The following is a 16,654-nucleotide window of genomic DNA, read 5'->3' on the forward strand; positions in this document are numbered from 1 at the left end:
ACGTGTTTTGATACTTTCTGCGGAATGTGCGCAAGCCATTACAAAATATCCCAGAACAAATAAAATACATTTATTATTTGTGTAAAACAAAAATATTAAGAACTTTATTACATTAACACAAATGATGAAAATTCTCCATTGAATTCAATTGCAACCATGCGTATTTCCTCCGCTCTCCATTTAATCCAAGCTGAATTGTTCTTGCTTCATCTGCTAAATGAGTTTGATATTGTCTTCCCATCACCAGTTAAGATTTCGACATGTACTCCAACAGCACTCCATTGGGAAATTTTCTTACCGAAAAAATCTTCGCAAATTAAATATTTTTATTTTATATTAACAAATTTTTGGAAATGTTAACGTGCTTATCTCTTTTTGGAAAATGTATGCCGCTGCCTGTAGATATGTACAAACTGATTGATGTACTTGTAGGGATCTCTAATAACTGCTAATAAAATGTAGCGAACGGAGTGCGTTTTTCACGACTCCGTTTGGACTGCATCCGGATGCTGTTAAATTGTGAGGAATTTGAGTGCCTTTTCACGACTCCGTTGAACTGCATCCGGATGTTGTTAAAATGTGACAAGTGGATGTGATTCTTTAGATTGCATCCAAATGCGGTTAAAATGTGAGGAATGGAGTGCCTTTTTTACGACTTCGTTTGAACTGCATCAAAACATGCCGTGAAAGAACGAGTCAACATTGCACTACGTCCAACTTATTTTGCTGGGTTAAGTACTAAAATAAATCAATAAATTTTTGTATTGAAAATTATTATACCCTACACCACAGTGTGGGGAGGGTATTATAAGTTAGTTAAGGCCAACAAGTTTGTAACGCATCGAAATAATGGTCGTAGACTTATATATACCAAAATGATTGTCTCTACGAGCTGAGTCGATCTGGTTATGTGTGTCCGTCTGTACATCTAAACCTTGTAATCACGTCACAGGTCGCAATTTTAATCCGGTTGTCACCAAATTTTGGGTGTTGATGAAGGTCCCGGAGAAGAAGAAGCCTATTGATTTTGGTGATGGTCGGATAATATTTAGGGGTCGGAATGGGCAAAAAACTTATTTGAAGAAAAAGTCAACATGTTATTTCAAAGCGAATATCTGCGCTTTTATGTAGGGTATATCAAAAGCAAATGAAAGCAGAAAATATCACCTTTGCAACGAAGTAACTTAGGTTGTCGTATGTGATCAAACAAAGAAGATATCGCAATAGCCCCTAATAGAACCCAACTTTTCAGTTTTGCGATTTTAATTATAATGACAAATATCACAGCTTTGGTTGGGGATCTTACAAAAACAAAGTCTGACTATGAAAGAAGGAAATCCCGCCTTTACAATGATGTAAAGCAGGTTGACGTAGGTGGCAAAATAACGGAGACATCGCAATAGTCGGTAATACATCCAATTTTTCCATTTTTTTTTTTTTTTTTTGTAATCACGCTACTGGTCGCAATTTTGATCGGTTCGCCACGAAATTTTGGGGGTTAATGGTGGCCCTGATTTTGGTGATGGTCGGATTATATTCAGGGATCGGAATGGGAAAAAAATGTATTTGGAGAAAAATCCAACGTTTTATAAAGTGAATATCTCTTTTCTGTAAGAGGTACATCAAAAGCAACACCTTGCAAGGAAAGTAGAAAATAACACCTTTACATCGATGTGAAGTAGGTTGTCATATGTAGTCATACAACAGAGATATCGCAATAGTCGTTAATGCATCCCTTTTACCGTTTTTTGTGCAATCACACTACAGGTCGGAATTTTGATCGGATCCTCTCGAAATTTTGGGGATTGATGTGGTCTCACAGATAAAGAAGCCTATTGATGATTGGCGTACATCCCACTTTTCCTTTTTTTGAGTTGTACTGACGATGCACTTAAATGCGTTTCAACAAAATTGACCTGTGTTGATGAAGACATTAAGAGCAAAGGTGCCAAGCTATCCCAATTTTAATATTTTGAATTTTACCAGTCAAAAGCTTATGTACAGGGGTAGTGGTTAAGGGTATCACATAGTCGGTCCCGACCCGATAATAGCCTTGGCTCAGTTGTTAAATATTTCCGTTTGTTTCCCAAGAATATTACGGGTTTAAGGGTAAAAAGATATACAATAATTCATATTAAACTTAAGTCTACATATTTTAAATTCCAAGAATTCAATTAAAGAAATGTTTTACATTTGTTATTGAATCATTATTGCCTCTTAGAAAAATATTATCGATAGTGTACACACATACCAATATTAGTTACTTTGCCTTAATTCAGATGACTACCGATTGCCAACAAGAAAATTGGATTATAGAAAAGTACATCCAGATAAATGCACATTTAAATCTATTTCATACTCCAACTATTTCGGTATGCCCCAATTCAAACTAAGAACAACAGCATTGCAACAAAAAAGTAATCAAATGAAAACAAAAATGTTAATGCAAATAAATCTGTTCAATATTTCCATTGTATTATTATCCACTTGAGAAAGGTAACGAAAGGAGCATCAATGATGTCATTGCATTTTGATAACATAAATCCCATTATTATTATTTCTTTTTATTATATGATATTTGTTCGTATTACTGTTCCCGTTGATGTTAAATCTAGAAAAAGTCGTCATTGAAAAGTGGTTTCTGGCAGCATATTGGGAAATATACACTCCACGTCAGTAGAATAGAACACCTAATTTTTTGTTAATGTTAGCGTATTTATCCCAAAACGAATAAGTGTACGATTTTAATCTTGTAGGGATTTAAAGCCTATGATGTTCCGTATCAAACACAGAAAAAATTATGTTTCTAGCTTTTCGCGAAATGATTTTCTGATCATTTTTCCGATAGTACTATGAAAAATAGGCATTTATTTTCGGTCATCAGGATAGAACAGTCATTTTATTTTCGCGAATTGTGGAGATATTAACGCCGAATTTTCTTTCAGTCGACAAAGCGGGGTTTTCTAATCATTATTCAGCAATAAAACAAAATAAATAATTCCGCGGACGCCGAAATAACAGCGTCAACGGGTTTAAATTGACAGATAATAGAAACATCTCGGAATATCAATAAGAGTCGCGCAGCTATGTCATATTTCTTCACAATAGGATAGAATATGACACAGACAACCTCGACGGATACAATCCAGTGCTTCGGATGCTGATAACATGGAACATTTTCAAAAGAAGTATGAAAAACGTCAAAATTTCTTAGATTCATTCGCTTCGGGATAAATAAGCTATCATTAACAGAAATTTAGGTGTTCTATTCTACTGACGTGGAGTGTATCTAAAACTGCAACTGCCTTCCAGTTTAGTGTTCCACTTCTTTCCATGTCCTAGAATCATTCGACCGGAGAATGAAATTATTTTGGCAAATTCATGAGGCTATCGTGTATATTTTGGGTGTTTTTTTGCAATTCTTCAACTATATGTAAAGGGTGGTTTTTTAAGCTAGATAGAACTTTAAATTGTAAAAAGTAACACAACAAATTAAATTTTGATGAAACTTTTTTTTATTTGTTTCAGTATACTCTGACAAATCATCATGAATAGACTCACGCTTGAACAACGCTACGAAATTATCCAAATTTACTTTGAAAATCAGTCGTCGATTCGCGCAACTTATAGACGACTTCGACATTTGTATGGCGTTCAGCAATGGGGCGTATTTTTGGTTTAACGGGTTTGTTAATAAGCAAAATTGCCGCATATGGAGTGAGACCAATCCACAAGAGACCCTACAGACTCCATTACATCCAGAAAAATGCACCGTATGGTGCGGTTTTCACGCTGGTGGCATCATCGGACCTTATTTCTTCAACAATGAGGCCGGAGCTCGCGTTACGGTCAATGGAGATCGTTACCGCACCATGATCAATGATTTTTTGTTTGAAAATATGGATGACATTGATCCGGAGGAGATGTGGTTTCAACAGGATGGCGCTACGTGCCATACGGCGAACGCAACCATCGACTTATTGAAATCAAAATTTGGCGATAAGTTGATTTCGAGAAGTGGACCTGTCAATTGGCCTCCAGGGTCGTGCGATTTATTCGATTGGTTCCTGTGGGGCTACGTGAAGTCACTGGTTTATGCTGATAAACCAGCAACAATTGATGCCTTGGAGGCCAGCATTGTTCGTGTTATTCGTGACATACGGCCAGCAGTGCTCGAAAAAGTGGCCAAAAATTGGACGTCCAGAATGCATTTCGTTAAGAAAGCTGCAATGCCCATATGCCCGAAATCATTTTCAAATGTTAATGTCACGTATTGATCTTTCGAATAAAAAAAAAATTTTGATTACAATTTAATTTTTTGTGTTATTTTTTACAATTTCAAGTTCTATCGGGCTTAAAAAAACACCCTTTACATCATTTATTGTTGGTATTGGTATTGGAACAGTGGAGTACAAAGCATACACTTAATTTCGAATTCTTTCAAAACACCATTAACTGTCCAAGTATGGTAGCTATTTTCTATCAACAGATATTTGTAACAAATTTAAAATTGCAAAAGATCGTTTCGTCTTGACTCTAAAATGTGTAGAGGAGAAATTTTAGCTTACTCGAAATCTGCACAATTAAGGGATTTTAAACGCATCACAAATTAGAAAACAACATTTTTTCTGATAGTGCAGAAGTATCATGGCAAAGAACTGACGTTCCTTGGAACCACAGATAGCAATTAAAGAACCCATTGGGAATAATACAGAACTCATTTTGTAACTAGTACAGCTCGTGGACTGAGGATATTTCAAAATCAGAAACATGTACTGCTATACGGAGGTGTTCGGATTGGTTTAACTATGGATATACGATTCCTCTTCATTTCGATTAAACACCTTCTCGCCTGAGGTTCTACGACTAACCTAGCCAAAACCACTTGGTTTTTGACAAAAATATAATGATGGAGAGAAGTCTCCCTTGTCCCGTCCGGGATGTTTGTGGAACAATTATATATAATGATGAAAAATTAGGTAGTTTCAGGAAGAGCGAAGTTGATCCATTACTCAAAGCAGGATGTTCCCTGGTAGGTCTTCAAGTTGTAGCACCTAGATTCCATGAGGTCACTAACGTCGACAGCCAATAAGGATGCAGAACAGCATGCATATATTAAAAGATTCACCTTTACCAATGACATACAGAATGAAAAGACTTCTAAAAATCAGCATTAGACTCAACCATTTGAAAAAGCTTCTGTAAATATATCCTAAGAAGAAACGTGTCCAGTTTATATTACTACTTCATGCAGATCTATTTCGAAGTCATTTTGTTGAGCAGTGTGTTACTTCTGCAATACACTCGATTCTTCGATCCTCCACCTACGGAGCCAATTGAGAAAGATTGCATTAAGAATCAATTGCATAAATAAGAAAAACATTTTACCTCACATATTTCAATTTTCATCAACTGTGTGTGTAGGTAAAATTGCACTATCTTTGTTTGTCTTTTCATCGTTTTATACTGTTCTGTTATTTCAGCATTTAGCAAGCGATTTGAACACGCAGTTGAAGTAGTTTCATCTTACTACTAATGGCAAGTACTAAAGATATGATAAAAGGAAAATAAACTATTTGAGTGAAAAATTTATAATAGTTAGTGTTTAAGAGAAGGTTTAAGGTGTTTATCATGTTAAAGGTGTTTCTCATGTTACTTGCAATTTGACAAGAAGATAATAGTAGTTTTATTGAAATATTAAATGTATTCTTTAAAGTTTGTAATATTTTCATATTTCAATGCATTACTTTTCAATTGTTATTGGTAAGTTGTTTGCAGTGTTCACCCATATGAACCTTAAAAACTTGGGTTTGGGCCACGGATTAGTAACCCTCCCCTAGAAAAAAGCCGCATACTATGAAAAAACGAAAGAAAAAATACAAACCCCTCTAAAGTTGAGGATCCCCGCTTTAAGGACCGTTATCTGTGAATCTGCACCTGAAATGTTCGCGTTCTTTACAGAGAAGGTGCAGTTTACGCATTGGCAGATGCACTTGAAAAGAACAAGGCGGACATTTCGGCCATATAGGAAATACGATGGAGTGGGAAAGGCGTCACAATAACACATAAAGGTGACGTATCGTGTTATAGCTGCCATGACACAAATCATGAGTTTGGTTGCGGATTTGAAGTTGGTCGGAGGTTAAAACATATGGTCTCCAGCTTCACCCCAGTGAATAAAAGACTTGCTGCAATACATATAAAAAGAAAATTCTTGAACAATAGCTTTATCTGCGCTCATGCTCCAACCGAAGACAAGGACGAACAGACCAAAGATATATTCTACGAGCGAGAAGAAACATATGACTGTTGTTCTGCACACGACATTAAAATTGTTATAGGCGATTTTAATGCCAAAATTGGAAAGGAGAATATCTTTGGACAAACAGTCGGGAAATTCAGTCTACATAGTGAAACATCTGACAATGGTATGAGGCTGATAGACTTTGCAGCTGCAAAAAACATGGTAGTTAGCAGTACCAGATTTAAGCATCTCGATATTCATAAGGGCACTTGGCTGTCTCCAGACCAAAGAACAATAAATCAAATTGATCACGTTGTGATAGATGGAAGACATTCATCGAGCGTGTTGGATGTACGATCGTTCCGAGGAGCAAACATAGATTCGGACCATTACCTCGTTGCAGCAAAGGTACGTACCCGTCTAAACGTTGCAAAAATGCACGGACAGACACAACACGAAAGTTGGACATCGCCAAGCTGCAAACACAACAGATAGCCACAGCATATTCCACTCAACTAGCCCAATTGCTTAACGCGAGAACTCCTTGTCCCGATAACATAACAACACAATGGCAACATATTGCCCACTCCATGCAAACAGCCGCAAAATCCATACTTGGATTCCAGAGACCTCCACAAAGGAATTCATGGTATGACCAGGAGTGTCGTGCTGCTACCGAAGAAAAAAATGCGGCATATAGAGCTACTTTACAATCAGTAGCAACGCGTAGCGCACGAGAGAGATATCGGGAGAAAAGGAGATAAGAGAAACGTCTTTTCCGCAAGAAAAAGAGAGAAATGGAAAAGCGGGAGTGTGAAAAAATCGAGATGTACAGGAGCCAGAATGAAGTCCGAAAATTCTACCAAAGAGTGAAACATCAAACAGATGGCTTTGGTACAGGCACATCCTCCTGTAGAGACCAGCAAGGTAATCTGGTAACAGATACAGATAGCTTGCTCAGGATATGGAAGGAACATTTCTGCAATCTGCTGGTATCCAATAGTAGCGAAGACGATGATACCACAGATCCAATCCCAGAAGATAGTATTGAATGTATACCGCCCGGCCAATATGAGGTAAAAACAGCAATCAACCGGCTGAAGAATAATAAAGCAGCAGGAGCTGATGGCTTACAAGCCGAGCTGTTTAAAACCGGAGGCGACGCGCTGATAAGGTGTATGCATCAGCTAGTTAGCACCATCTGGCAGCAAGAACGCGTACCCGACGATTGGAACCTGAGCATCCTATGTCCCGTCCACAAGAAAGAAGATAAGACTGTATGCTCCAACTATAGGGGCATAAGTCTTCTCCCTATTGCCTATAAGATAGTGTCAGCGATATTGTGCGAACGACTAAAGCCAATGGTCAACGAAATAATTGGACCATACCAATGTGGCTTTAGACCTGGCAAGTCCACCATTGACCAGATATTTACCCTGCGGCAAATCCTAGAGAAGACCCAAGAGATGCAGATCGACACATTTCACCTTTTTGTCGATTATAAAGCAGCATTCGACAGTCCCCTCCGATCAAAGATATTCCACGCTATGTCTGAATTTGGTATCCCCGCAAAGCTCATCCGGCTTTGTAAGATGACTTTAACTGATACTAGGTCTTCAGTTAAGATTGGAAAGAACCTCTCCGAAGAATTTTGTACCAAAAGAGGTTTCAGACAAGGAGACAGCCTTTCGTGTGACCTATTCAACATTTTGCTGGAAAAGGTAATACGAGATGCAAATGTCAAAAGAAATGGCACAATTTACACCAATAGTCACATGTTACTTGCCTATGCTGATGACATAGACATCATGGGACGATCAGTAAAGGAAGTAACTGATACCTTTAGGAAGGTCGAAGCAGAATCTGCGAAAGTGGGTCTGGCGGTAAACGGCGAAAATACCAAATTGATGGTGTCGACGCGCAAAGCGTCCATAGAGCTCGGACCAACTGTGGATGTTGGTACCTACAATAATGAGGTAGTTAAAGACTTCGTCTACCTCGGCACTGCCATAAACACAACAAACAACATAAGTTGTGAAATAAGAAGAAGAATTGTATTGGCCAACAGATGCTACTATGGTCTAAGTAAGCAATTTAAAAACAAAGCCACAGCTCGTCAAACAAAAATAACACTATACAAAACGCTGATACTACCCGTGCTAATGTATGGCTCCGAAGCATGGGTACTTGCGCAAGCAGATAAGGCGGTGCTTGGTGTGTTTGAGAGGAAAATTCTTCGAAAGATCTACGGGCCGACTTGCGTTGACGGTGAATATCGACGTCGTATGAACCACGAGCTATATAAGCTATACAAAGACATGAATATAGTTAAACGCATCGATATGCAACGATTGCGTTGGCTAGGCCATATCATGAGAATGAGCGATGATGAACCCGCTAAAAAGGCGTATGAATACATGCCACATGGCGGTGCACGCAGAATCGGCAGGCCTAAGCTTCGATGGAGCATACAAGTGGATGAAGAAATGAAAAGGAGCGGTATTCCAAAAAGCGAAAAACAGAGAGGAATGGAGATATTTTCTTAGTTCGGTCTATGGAACAAATGTTCTGTAATGGGCCAACTAAGTAAGTAAGTAATTGAAGTATATGAAATATTAGTATATTACTTCAAAACGCTAAATGCAGGAGATTAGTGTTAACTCGATCAAATTTTTGAGGAATTTGGTTGTGAAAAGTGTCCAGATTCATGAAAAGATTTAAGTTAAGAGATTTAAGATTTAAGTTAAGATTACATTGTAGCTGCACCATGTCCTTGTAAAAATCATGACTTCTTTCACGGAAAAAGACATAGTCACTTGCACTCATGATTCAACTACTTTTTTGGCTACAAACAAAGATGCAGTCTGACATTTCTTGCACCCATCATTATCTTTTTGCTGAGTAATTAAAATACCATAAAATAAATTGTTTCTTGTGTTCTTAAGAATTTTATTTGCAAAAAGTTATTAAAAATGTAAACATTGCTAAAATGTGAAAATTATATGAAATGGATTCAAATCGGACATTGTCAAAATGTGAAGAACGGAATGCATTTTTCATGATGCTGCGTGGATAGCTTCTAAAAAAGCTATTCTGTCACTACTTCAAATAGATTTTGGCTACATACATGTTTCTTCAACAAAGTAAAATGTATAAAAAGAAAAATTTTAAAAAGGTCTTTATAAACAACTTTTGGTAATTTTTACCGAATCGAAATAACGAAAAATCGACCTTAATTCGAGGTGTCACATTACTTTTGACCAAAGGTGGCACAACAACTTTAGGACACCATACCTAATTGAAATTGGTATCAATTTATCTACTATGATTTGAAAAATCTCTATCATTACCGCGATAGTTTGTAGCATGAAAGTTAAATGTAGTTCTTTACAAACAAACCAAAACAAGCACGAACGGCTTTAAGTTCGGCCAGGCCGATTTTGTTATACCCTCCAACACGAGTTATATTGAAGTAAAATGGATCAATTTGTTTCCTTTCGTTTATGAAAAAGACTAAATACCAAATTTCAACAAATTTCAAAATACCGAAATTCGGGATGCACCGTTCAATGGCACGTCAATCTATACCAACAAATTTCTGGTAAAAACTTTTTAGACTCAAAGAAGATTATTTAATCAAATTTCCGATATTTCGGTAAAACCTTCAAAATAACGAAAATCAAAGGGTACGCTTCTAAGGCGGATAACGGAACCCGCGGACCTATACTGATAATTATCTTCCGGAATATTTCAAAATCCCATGGAAGACTAAATAAAAATTTTCAGCCTTCCGAATTACGAAAATCGGGAGGTACCGTTCTATGGGGGCTATATTGAAACGTGAACCTATACCGACAAATTTCAGTCAGAAAGACTTTTACCTCCAACAAATACTAAATACCAAATTTTAGTAATTTCGGTGGGTTGCAGTGGCCACAACCTTCAAAATACTGAAAATCGGGAGGCACCGCTTTATGAGGACTATACTAACGGGTGGACCTATACCGAAAATTTTCTGGGAGAAAGTTTTATACCCCCTAAAGAAGACTAAAACATTCAAAATACTTAAAATCGGGTGGTACCGTTCTATGGGGGCTATGGAATGTTTAATACCACAAATGAAGACCAAATACCAAATTTCAGCCATTTTGGTGGAATATTGAGGCCACAATCATCAAAATACTGGAAATAGGGAGGTACCGTTCCATAAAGCATGGACCTGTACCGACGAGTTTCTGGGGTAAGTTTTATAGCTCCAACGAAGACTAAATAACAAAATTCAGCCATTTCTGAGGAATATTGAAGCCACAACCTTCAAAACACCGAAAATCGAGAGGTACCGTTTTATGGGGACAATACTAAGGCATGGACTACACCCACGAGTTTCTGGGGGAAAGTTTTATAGCTCCAACGAAAACTAAATTCCAAATTTCAACCATTTCTGAGAAATATTGAAGCCGCAATCTTCAAAGCACCGAAAATCGGGAGGTACCGCTTTATGGGGGCTATACTAAGGCGTGGACCTATACCGACAAATTTCATATGGAATGTTTAATATCCCAAATGAAGACAAAATAACAAATTTAAGCAATTTTGGTGGAATATACTAAGGCGTGAACCTGTACCAACGAGTTTATGGGGGAACGTTTTATAGCCCCAACGAAGACTAAATACCAAATACCAAAGCCATTTCTGAGGAATATTGAGGCCACAACCATCAAAACCCCGAAAATCGGGTGTTACCGTTCTATGGGGGCTATATGAATGCGTGGACCTATACAGACAAATTCCGTGTGGAACGCTTAATACCCCAAACGAAGACTAAATACCAAATTTAAGCTATTTCGGTGGAATATTGAGGCTACAACCTTTAAAATACCGAAAATCAGGAGGTACCGTTCTATGGGGGCTATACGAAGGCGTGGACCTATACCGACAAATTTGTGGGGAAAAGTTTTGTACCCTCAAGAGTATGTACCGAATTTCAGCCATTTCGGTGTTATAATGAGGGTAAAACCTTCAAAATACCAAAATTGGGTGGTACCGTTTTATAGGGGCTATATCAAAACGTGGACCGATATAGCCCATTTCCAATACCAAACATCCTAGGAGTAATAGATACTGCTATTCCAAATTACAAAACTCTATCTTAAAAATTGCGAGCTGTATCTTGATTTCAACAGACGGACGGACATGCGTGTATCGACTTAAAATTTTACCCTGCTCAAAATATATGTACTTTAAGGGTCTCCGATGAATATTTCGATGTGTTACAAACGGAGTGACAAATTTAATTATTCCCTCCATATTATGATGGGGGGAATAACAAGAAAGGAACCCACTTATAAGTTAGACAGTAGTTCAGTTATCTAACCGCTACATTTATGTAATTTGCGTTAAGACAGAGGTCAAGAGTTGGTCTTCAACTATTGTTTACGTAATACTTTTACAGAATATTTCCCCTAAAAATTTAAATATGGACCAAAAATTAAATTTGGAGATTTTTCCCAAAAAAGTTAGGGTCAATTTCTCACGCTATATACTATCCGATCATCATCCAAAATTATTGGCATCTTCCTTTATCAAAATTTGTAACTCCTCCAAAAATTTTCTGTATTAAACAATAACTGCGAACTGTGTCGTGGTGATGTGAAAACACAGTTAAAATTGGGGGATACTTTATGTACTAGGCTGTAACTCACATAAAATTTCGGCCCATTTTGCCCGCTAAATGCTATCTGATCATCATGGTAATTTGCAAGCTTCTTCTCTATCATAAACTCACTGATTGGACTATTATGGCGACCTAGCTACAAAATCGGATGATAATTTTGTGTTTCGTTCATTTCACTCCCTAGCCTGTTGCTTGATTACAATTTTTAATGGACGGAAGGACACACATCTCAAAATCGCTTTATCTTGTCGAGATATGAATTTTGGTATACCACATGAGGGGTTTACGACGAATATTTTGCGGTGTTACATGAATTTTTAGCAAAACAAACTTACAGTACCCTTTCCACATTGAGGGGTAGGATATAATGATGTCTCATTTGCGTATATGTTACTTACACACAACCTGCGTCAAAATGTATACATCACTCAAAATTGGAATTGATTCGCTCTTTTACACATGAGATAATCAACTTAATATTTTGTTTAAAAGAAATATAAAATATTCTTTTTAACATAACGTTGGTAAAATATTTCAAAGACAACAATATTCTCGAGAGGAGCTAATTCAAATTCATATTACAACAAAAGTTTTCGCACAAACATCTTCTTGTTATCCCTCCTTTGCAATAGGAAAGCATTTAGGATATGCCATTTTACCCCTATACAGATGTTAATGGCTTCATTTTACCTCAAATTACCGTTTATGTGTTTTTTCTTCGTATAAAAAATGTCCATATGAATCAGTGTTGGTGTTATTTTAGATGTAAAACAATTTGCTTTCTTTTTCAAAGGATGTTTTCCAGTTGAGATTACTTCTGTTTTTCTTTTTCCTGCTAACACTTACAATGTTGACATAAGGGGAAGCAGAGATTTACAGACAAGAAATAAAGAAAAAGTACGAAACTGTGTGGGTTTGGTGGGACATAAAATGCTTATCACTTAGTAGGGTGTAGTATGTGATTACAACTTTTTTCACATACATAAATATATTTTAAGAGAAAGGATGTTGCGCAATTGTATTTTTAGAGCAAATAATTTTTGCATGTATCTATATATAACGAGGGTTAACCACAAAATGAAGACATTAAAGGTCGATTATACAGTTTCTAAATTAAATATTTAAGAAGTAGTTAATTCAGATTAAAAATATTTGTTATTGTTAAGCAAGTAAGCAAGGGCTATAGTAATGTACAAATTTTGATTCAAAATATTTTAAAGATTTGCTATTGCTAAAGAAGTAAGCGAGGATCGGAATCGCAGTACAATTTGCCATTGCACTATAGGTAATTTGGCCAGTGTTTGAGGCAAAAAGTCGATTTTGCAACTTTTAATAATAATAATTTTTTAGTTGGCATTGAAAAAATAACATGTCAAAATTTATTAATATGAATGATATTTTTCAAACTAGCGTCATTATCGCGGTTTAAATTGCAGTGAAAATGAGAATTGCGAAGAAGAACTAAAAAAATATATATTTTTAGGCATATTTCAATGTATTTAAAATCGCGGAAAAATAAACCAAATATAAATATATGTAAAATGGAATAGTTTGCCAAATGCGAGAGGAATTTATTTAATATACATATAATATAGCTTAAACATTTTGGGTAGCGACCAAAAAACACAAGAAGTCAGAAATAAATATTTTATTTTTCATATTGATGTATGTAGATGTTTCGGCTGAAGGTCATTAAAAACTCAGTGTTTTAATTTGATTTTATTTTTCCTTTTTATTTATCCAATATTTTGATTGTCATCGACAATCATCTTCAGGGATCTATTTCAAAAAACAATTTTATTACAAAATGATAAGCGAAATAAGATAACACAAAACATTACATTTAGTTTGGAAGAAAATCGTCTGCGCGAATTTAACGTCAACGCTAAAATAAGTTCTCTTTCGTCTGTGCTTATGAACTAGATTCCTGTAAATGTGTGCACAGTGGTCCGTGTCAGTTTTGTAATTCATTCTTTTGTCGTTAGGTATGTTTATAATATGTAGCATCTCTAATGTGAATCGTCTCCTATAATTATTTTCTTGAGCTAATATGTCGACTTTTTTTAAATTAGGCTTGTGTCCTGTCAGTGTGCAATGCGCTGCTAATGCTGTTTTTTGTTCAAGTGGTTTGTCTGATTTTTGATCCGATTTATGCGCGGAAAGTCTAGTTTTAAGTTTTTTCGTCGGACCAACATATACCTTTTGGCATACGTTGGTTTCGTCACCGTTACAAGCTATTACAAAACTGACACGGACCACTGTGCACACATTTACAGGAATCTAGTTCATAAGCACAGACGAAAGAGAACTTAGTTTAGCTTTGACGTTAAATTCGCGTAGACGCTTTTCTTCCAAACTAAATGTAATACAGTCGGACCTCGATTATCCGTGATGGTCGGGACCGGAGGCATTACGGATAATCGATTTTCCCGGATAATGGAGGCAATGCTTTTACGCAGTTTTTGAACATATGTTTTAAGTAAAAATGACATAGTATTGTACAATAATATGAAAATCTGCAATTTTTATTAAATTCGTTACGGTAATCCACCAAATTTTAGATGGATACATAATATCATCATCATCAGATTCACCTGAACGGACTTGGTCCCATGGTTTTTGTGATACGATAAATACACAAATTGTATAATACGAGATAATTTCCAGTTTTCGTTTGTTTAATTGGAAAGTGTGTTTTTACTCCCGGACAATGAAGTTTATAACGAAAAATAGAAGAAATGGAAAAAAGTCCAACATTTCTTTTCTATCACGGATAATGGAGGTTCCCGGATAATCGATTCACGGATAATCGAGGTTCAACTGTATTTTGTGTTATTTTATTTCGCTTATCATTTTGTAATAAAATTGTTTTTTGAAATAGATCCCTGAAGATGATTGTCGATGACAATCGAAATATTGGATAAATAAAAACGAAAAATAAAATCAAATTAAAACACTGAGTTTTTAATGAAATTCAGCCGAAACATCTACATCAATATTAAAAATTTACCAGGTCAACAATAACAAACAACAACAACATATTTTATTTTTCTTAAACTCACTTCATATAGACTTATACTAAATTGGCCGTGTTTGGCCGTGATTTTGCCACCTAGAACACAATACTAAAAGTCTTCTGCATTGGTATTACTAGATTTCAAAACCCGATTTTGCCCGTTTTTTGATATTTATGAGATTTTGTTAGTTCACTTCTCAATAAAAAGTCTAAAAATTGTGTAAGTTTGGTTTGAGGAAATCTATATACAGTGGCTCCAAGCGAAAGTCGTACACCTAATGCAATTTTTTTAATTGACTTATATCTCCGGCACAAAATGGGATATGAAGAAAGTATTTACGCAGCCTTTTAGTGCATTTAGTCGACAATTTAGAAACATGATATAATAAAATAATCAACCCGTTTACATTGTTGAAAAATTAAATTAGCTAAAATACTAAGAATTTTAGCACCAAGCGAAAGTCGTACAGCAATTATAAAGACAAAGTATTTGTTAAAATAATTAATTCTAGTACATGATCCTGTTTTTTGTGAAATCCTACGATCGATTTAGCGTAACATCTGCGCTTCTTTACAATTGACAGGGTCCATTCTGAAAACTTCTATCAGGTTAAATGGGAAAGAAGCGTAAAAATGAAATAAAAATTATTTTTATAAAACAACATGAGAAAATTATTTATTTAACTTTACAAAAACAATTTTTTTAGATTCAGCAGATATCGAAAATTAAAACTGCCAAGCTATTCAATACCTTGATGTCTACGAAAAAAACCCATATGAAATATTTAAAATAACTAAAACATTAAAAAACAATATTTTCTTTTGGATAGTATAATACACGAAGTGCAAAATGAGTGGATTTTTAATGTCCCGACACTCTAATCGATTGAGAAAAATATTTGGAAGCTTATTTTTCCAATGTGCACTCAAATTTTTACAACATAAATACCTTGTCAATTGGTGATAAAAAAAGTCGTAAAAAAGCTATACATAAATTTATCCAAGAGCAATTTTTAGAATATCAAAACAATAGCGATGAATGCATAAATTTTCTTAAAAGAGTGTAATTTTCATAGATCCAGCAAGTTCTGTCCGAAACCTGACATTACATTGTGAAACATCCCACAAATTGCTTCATGTCTAATACACGAATAATAGAACATAACGCATCAGTGTATTTGTGGGTGTGTGGGGCTTATCTTTCAGATTTGAATCTTTGTTTTATATTTTTTCTGAAGTCATTGGGAACCAAACTGTGAGATTTTATATATAAAATGAGTTCTCACTACCTGTCGAATAATGTATTGGTCAAGGTAAGCGTTGATCTTTCTGCCAAAACTCTGACTTCAAGCATAAAAGCTTATTATTTGCGACCACTGGTATTAAATAATTGTTTCAATAACATGGGTTGGCTGGACTGTAGTCCAAGCTTGAACAATAAATCGTCTTTAGTGGTTCTATAAATGGAAAATGTCTCCAGACGACTTATACTTCCAGACATCTTTATAGGAGAGATTTTCCAAACAAACAGCGACATATTTTAAACTTCAGCTGTTCAAAACTGGTCAAAAATATTCTAAATCGATTGCAGAATTCAACTGAAACCAGAAATATGCCGAAGGACGATTTATATTAATAAATATTTTGTCTTTATAATTGCTGTACGACTTTCGCTTGGTGCTAAAATTCTTAGTATTTCAGATATTTTTGTTTTATAACA

The sequence above is a fragment of the Musca autumnalis genome, unplaced genomic scaffold, assembly GCF_047663935.1.
Source record: "Musca autumnalis isolate F117 unplaced genomic scaffold, ASM4766393v1 scaffold_2, whole genome shotgun sequence".
Lineage (NCBI taxonomy): Eukaryota > Metazoa > Arthropoda > Insecta > Diptera > Muscidae > Musca > Musca autumnalis.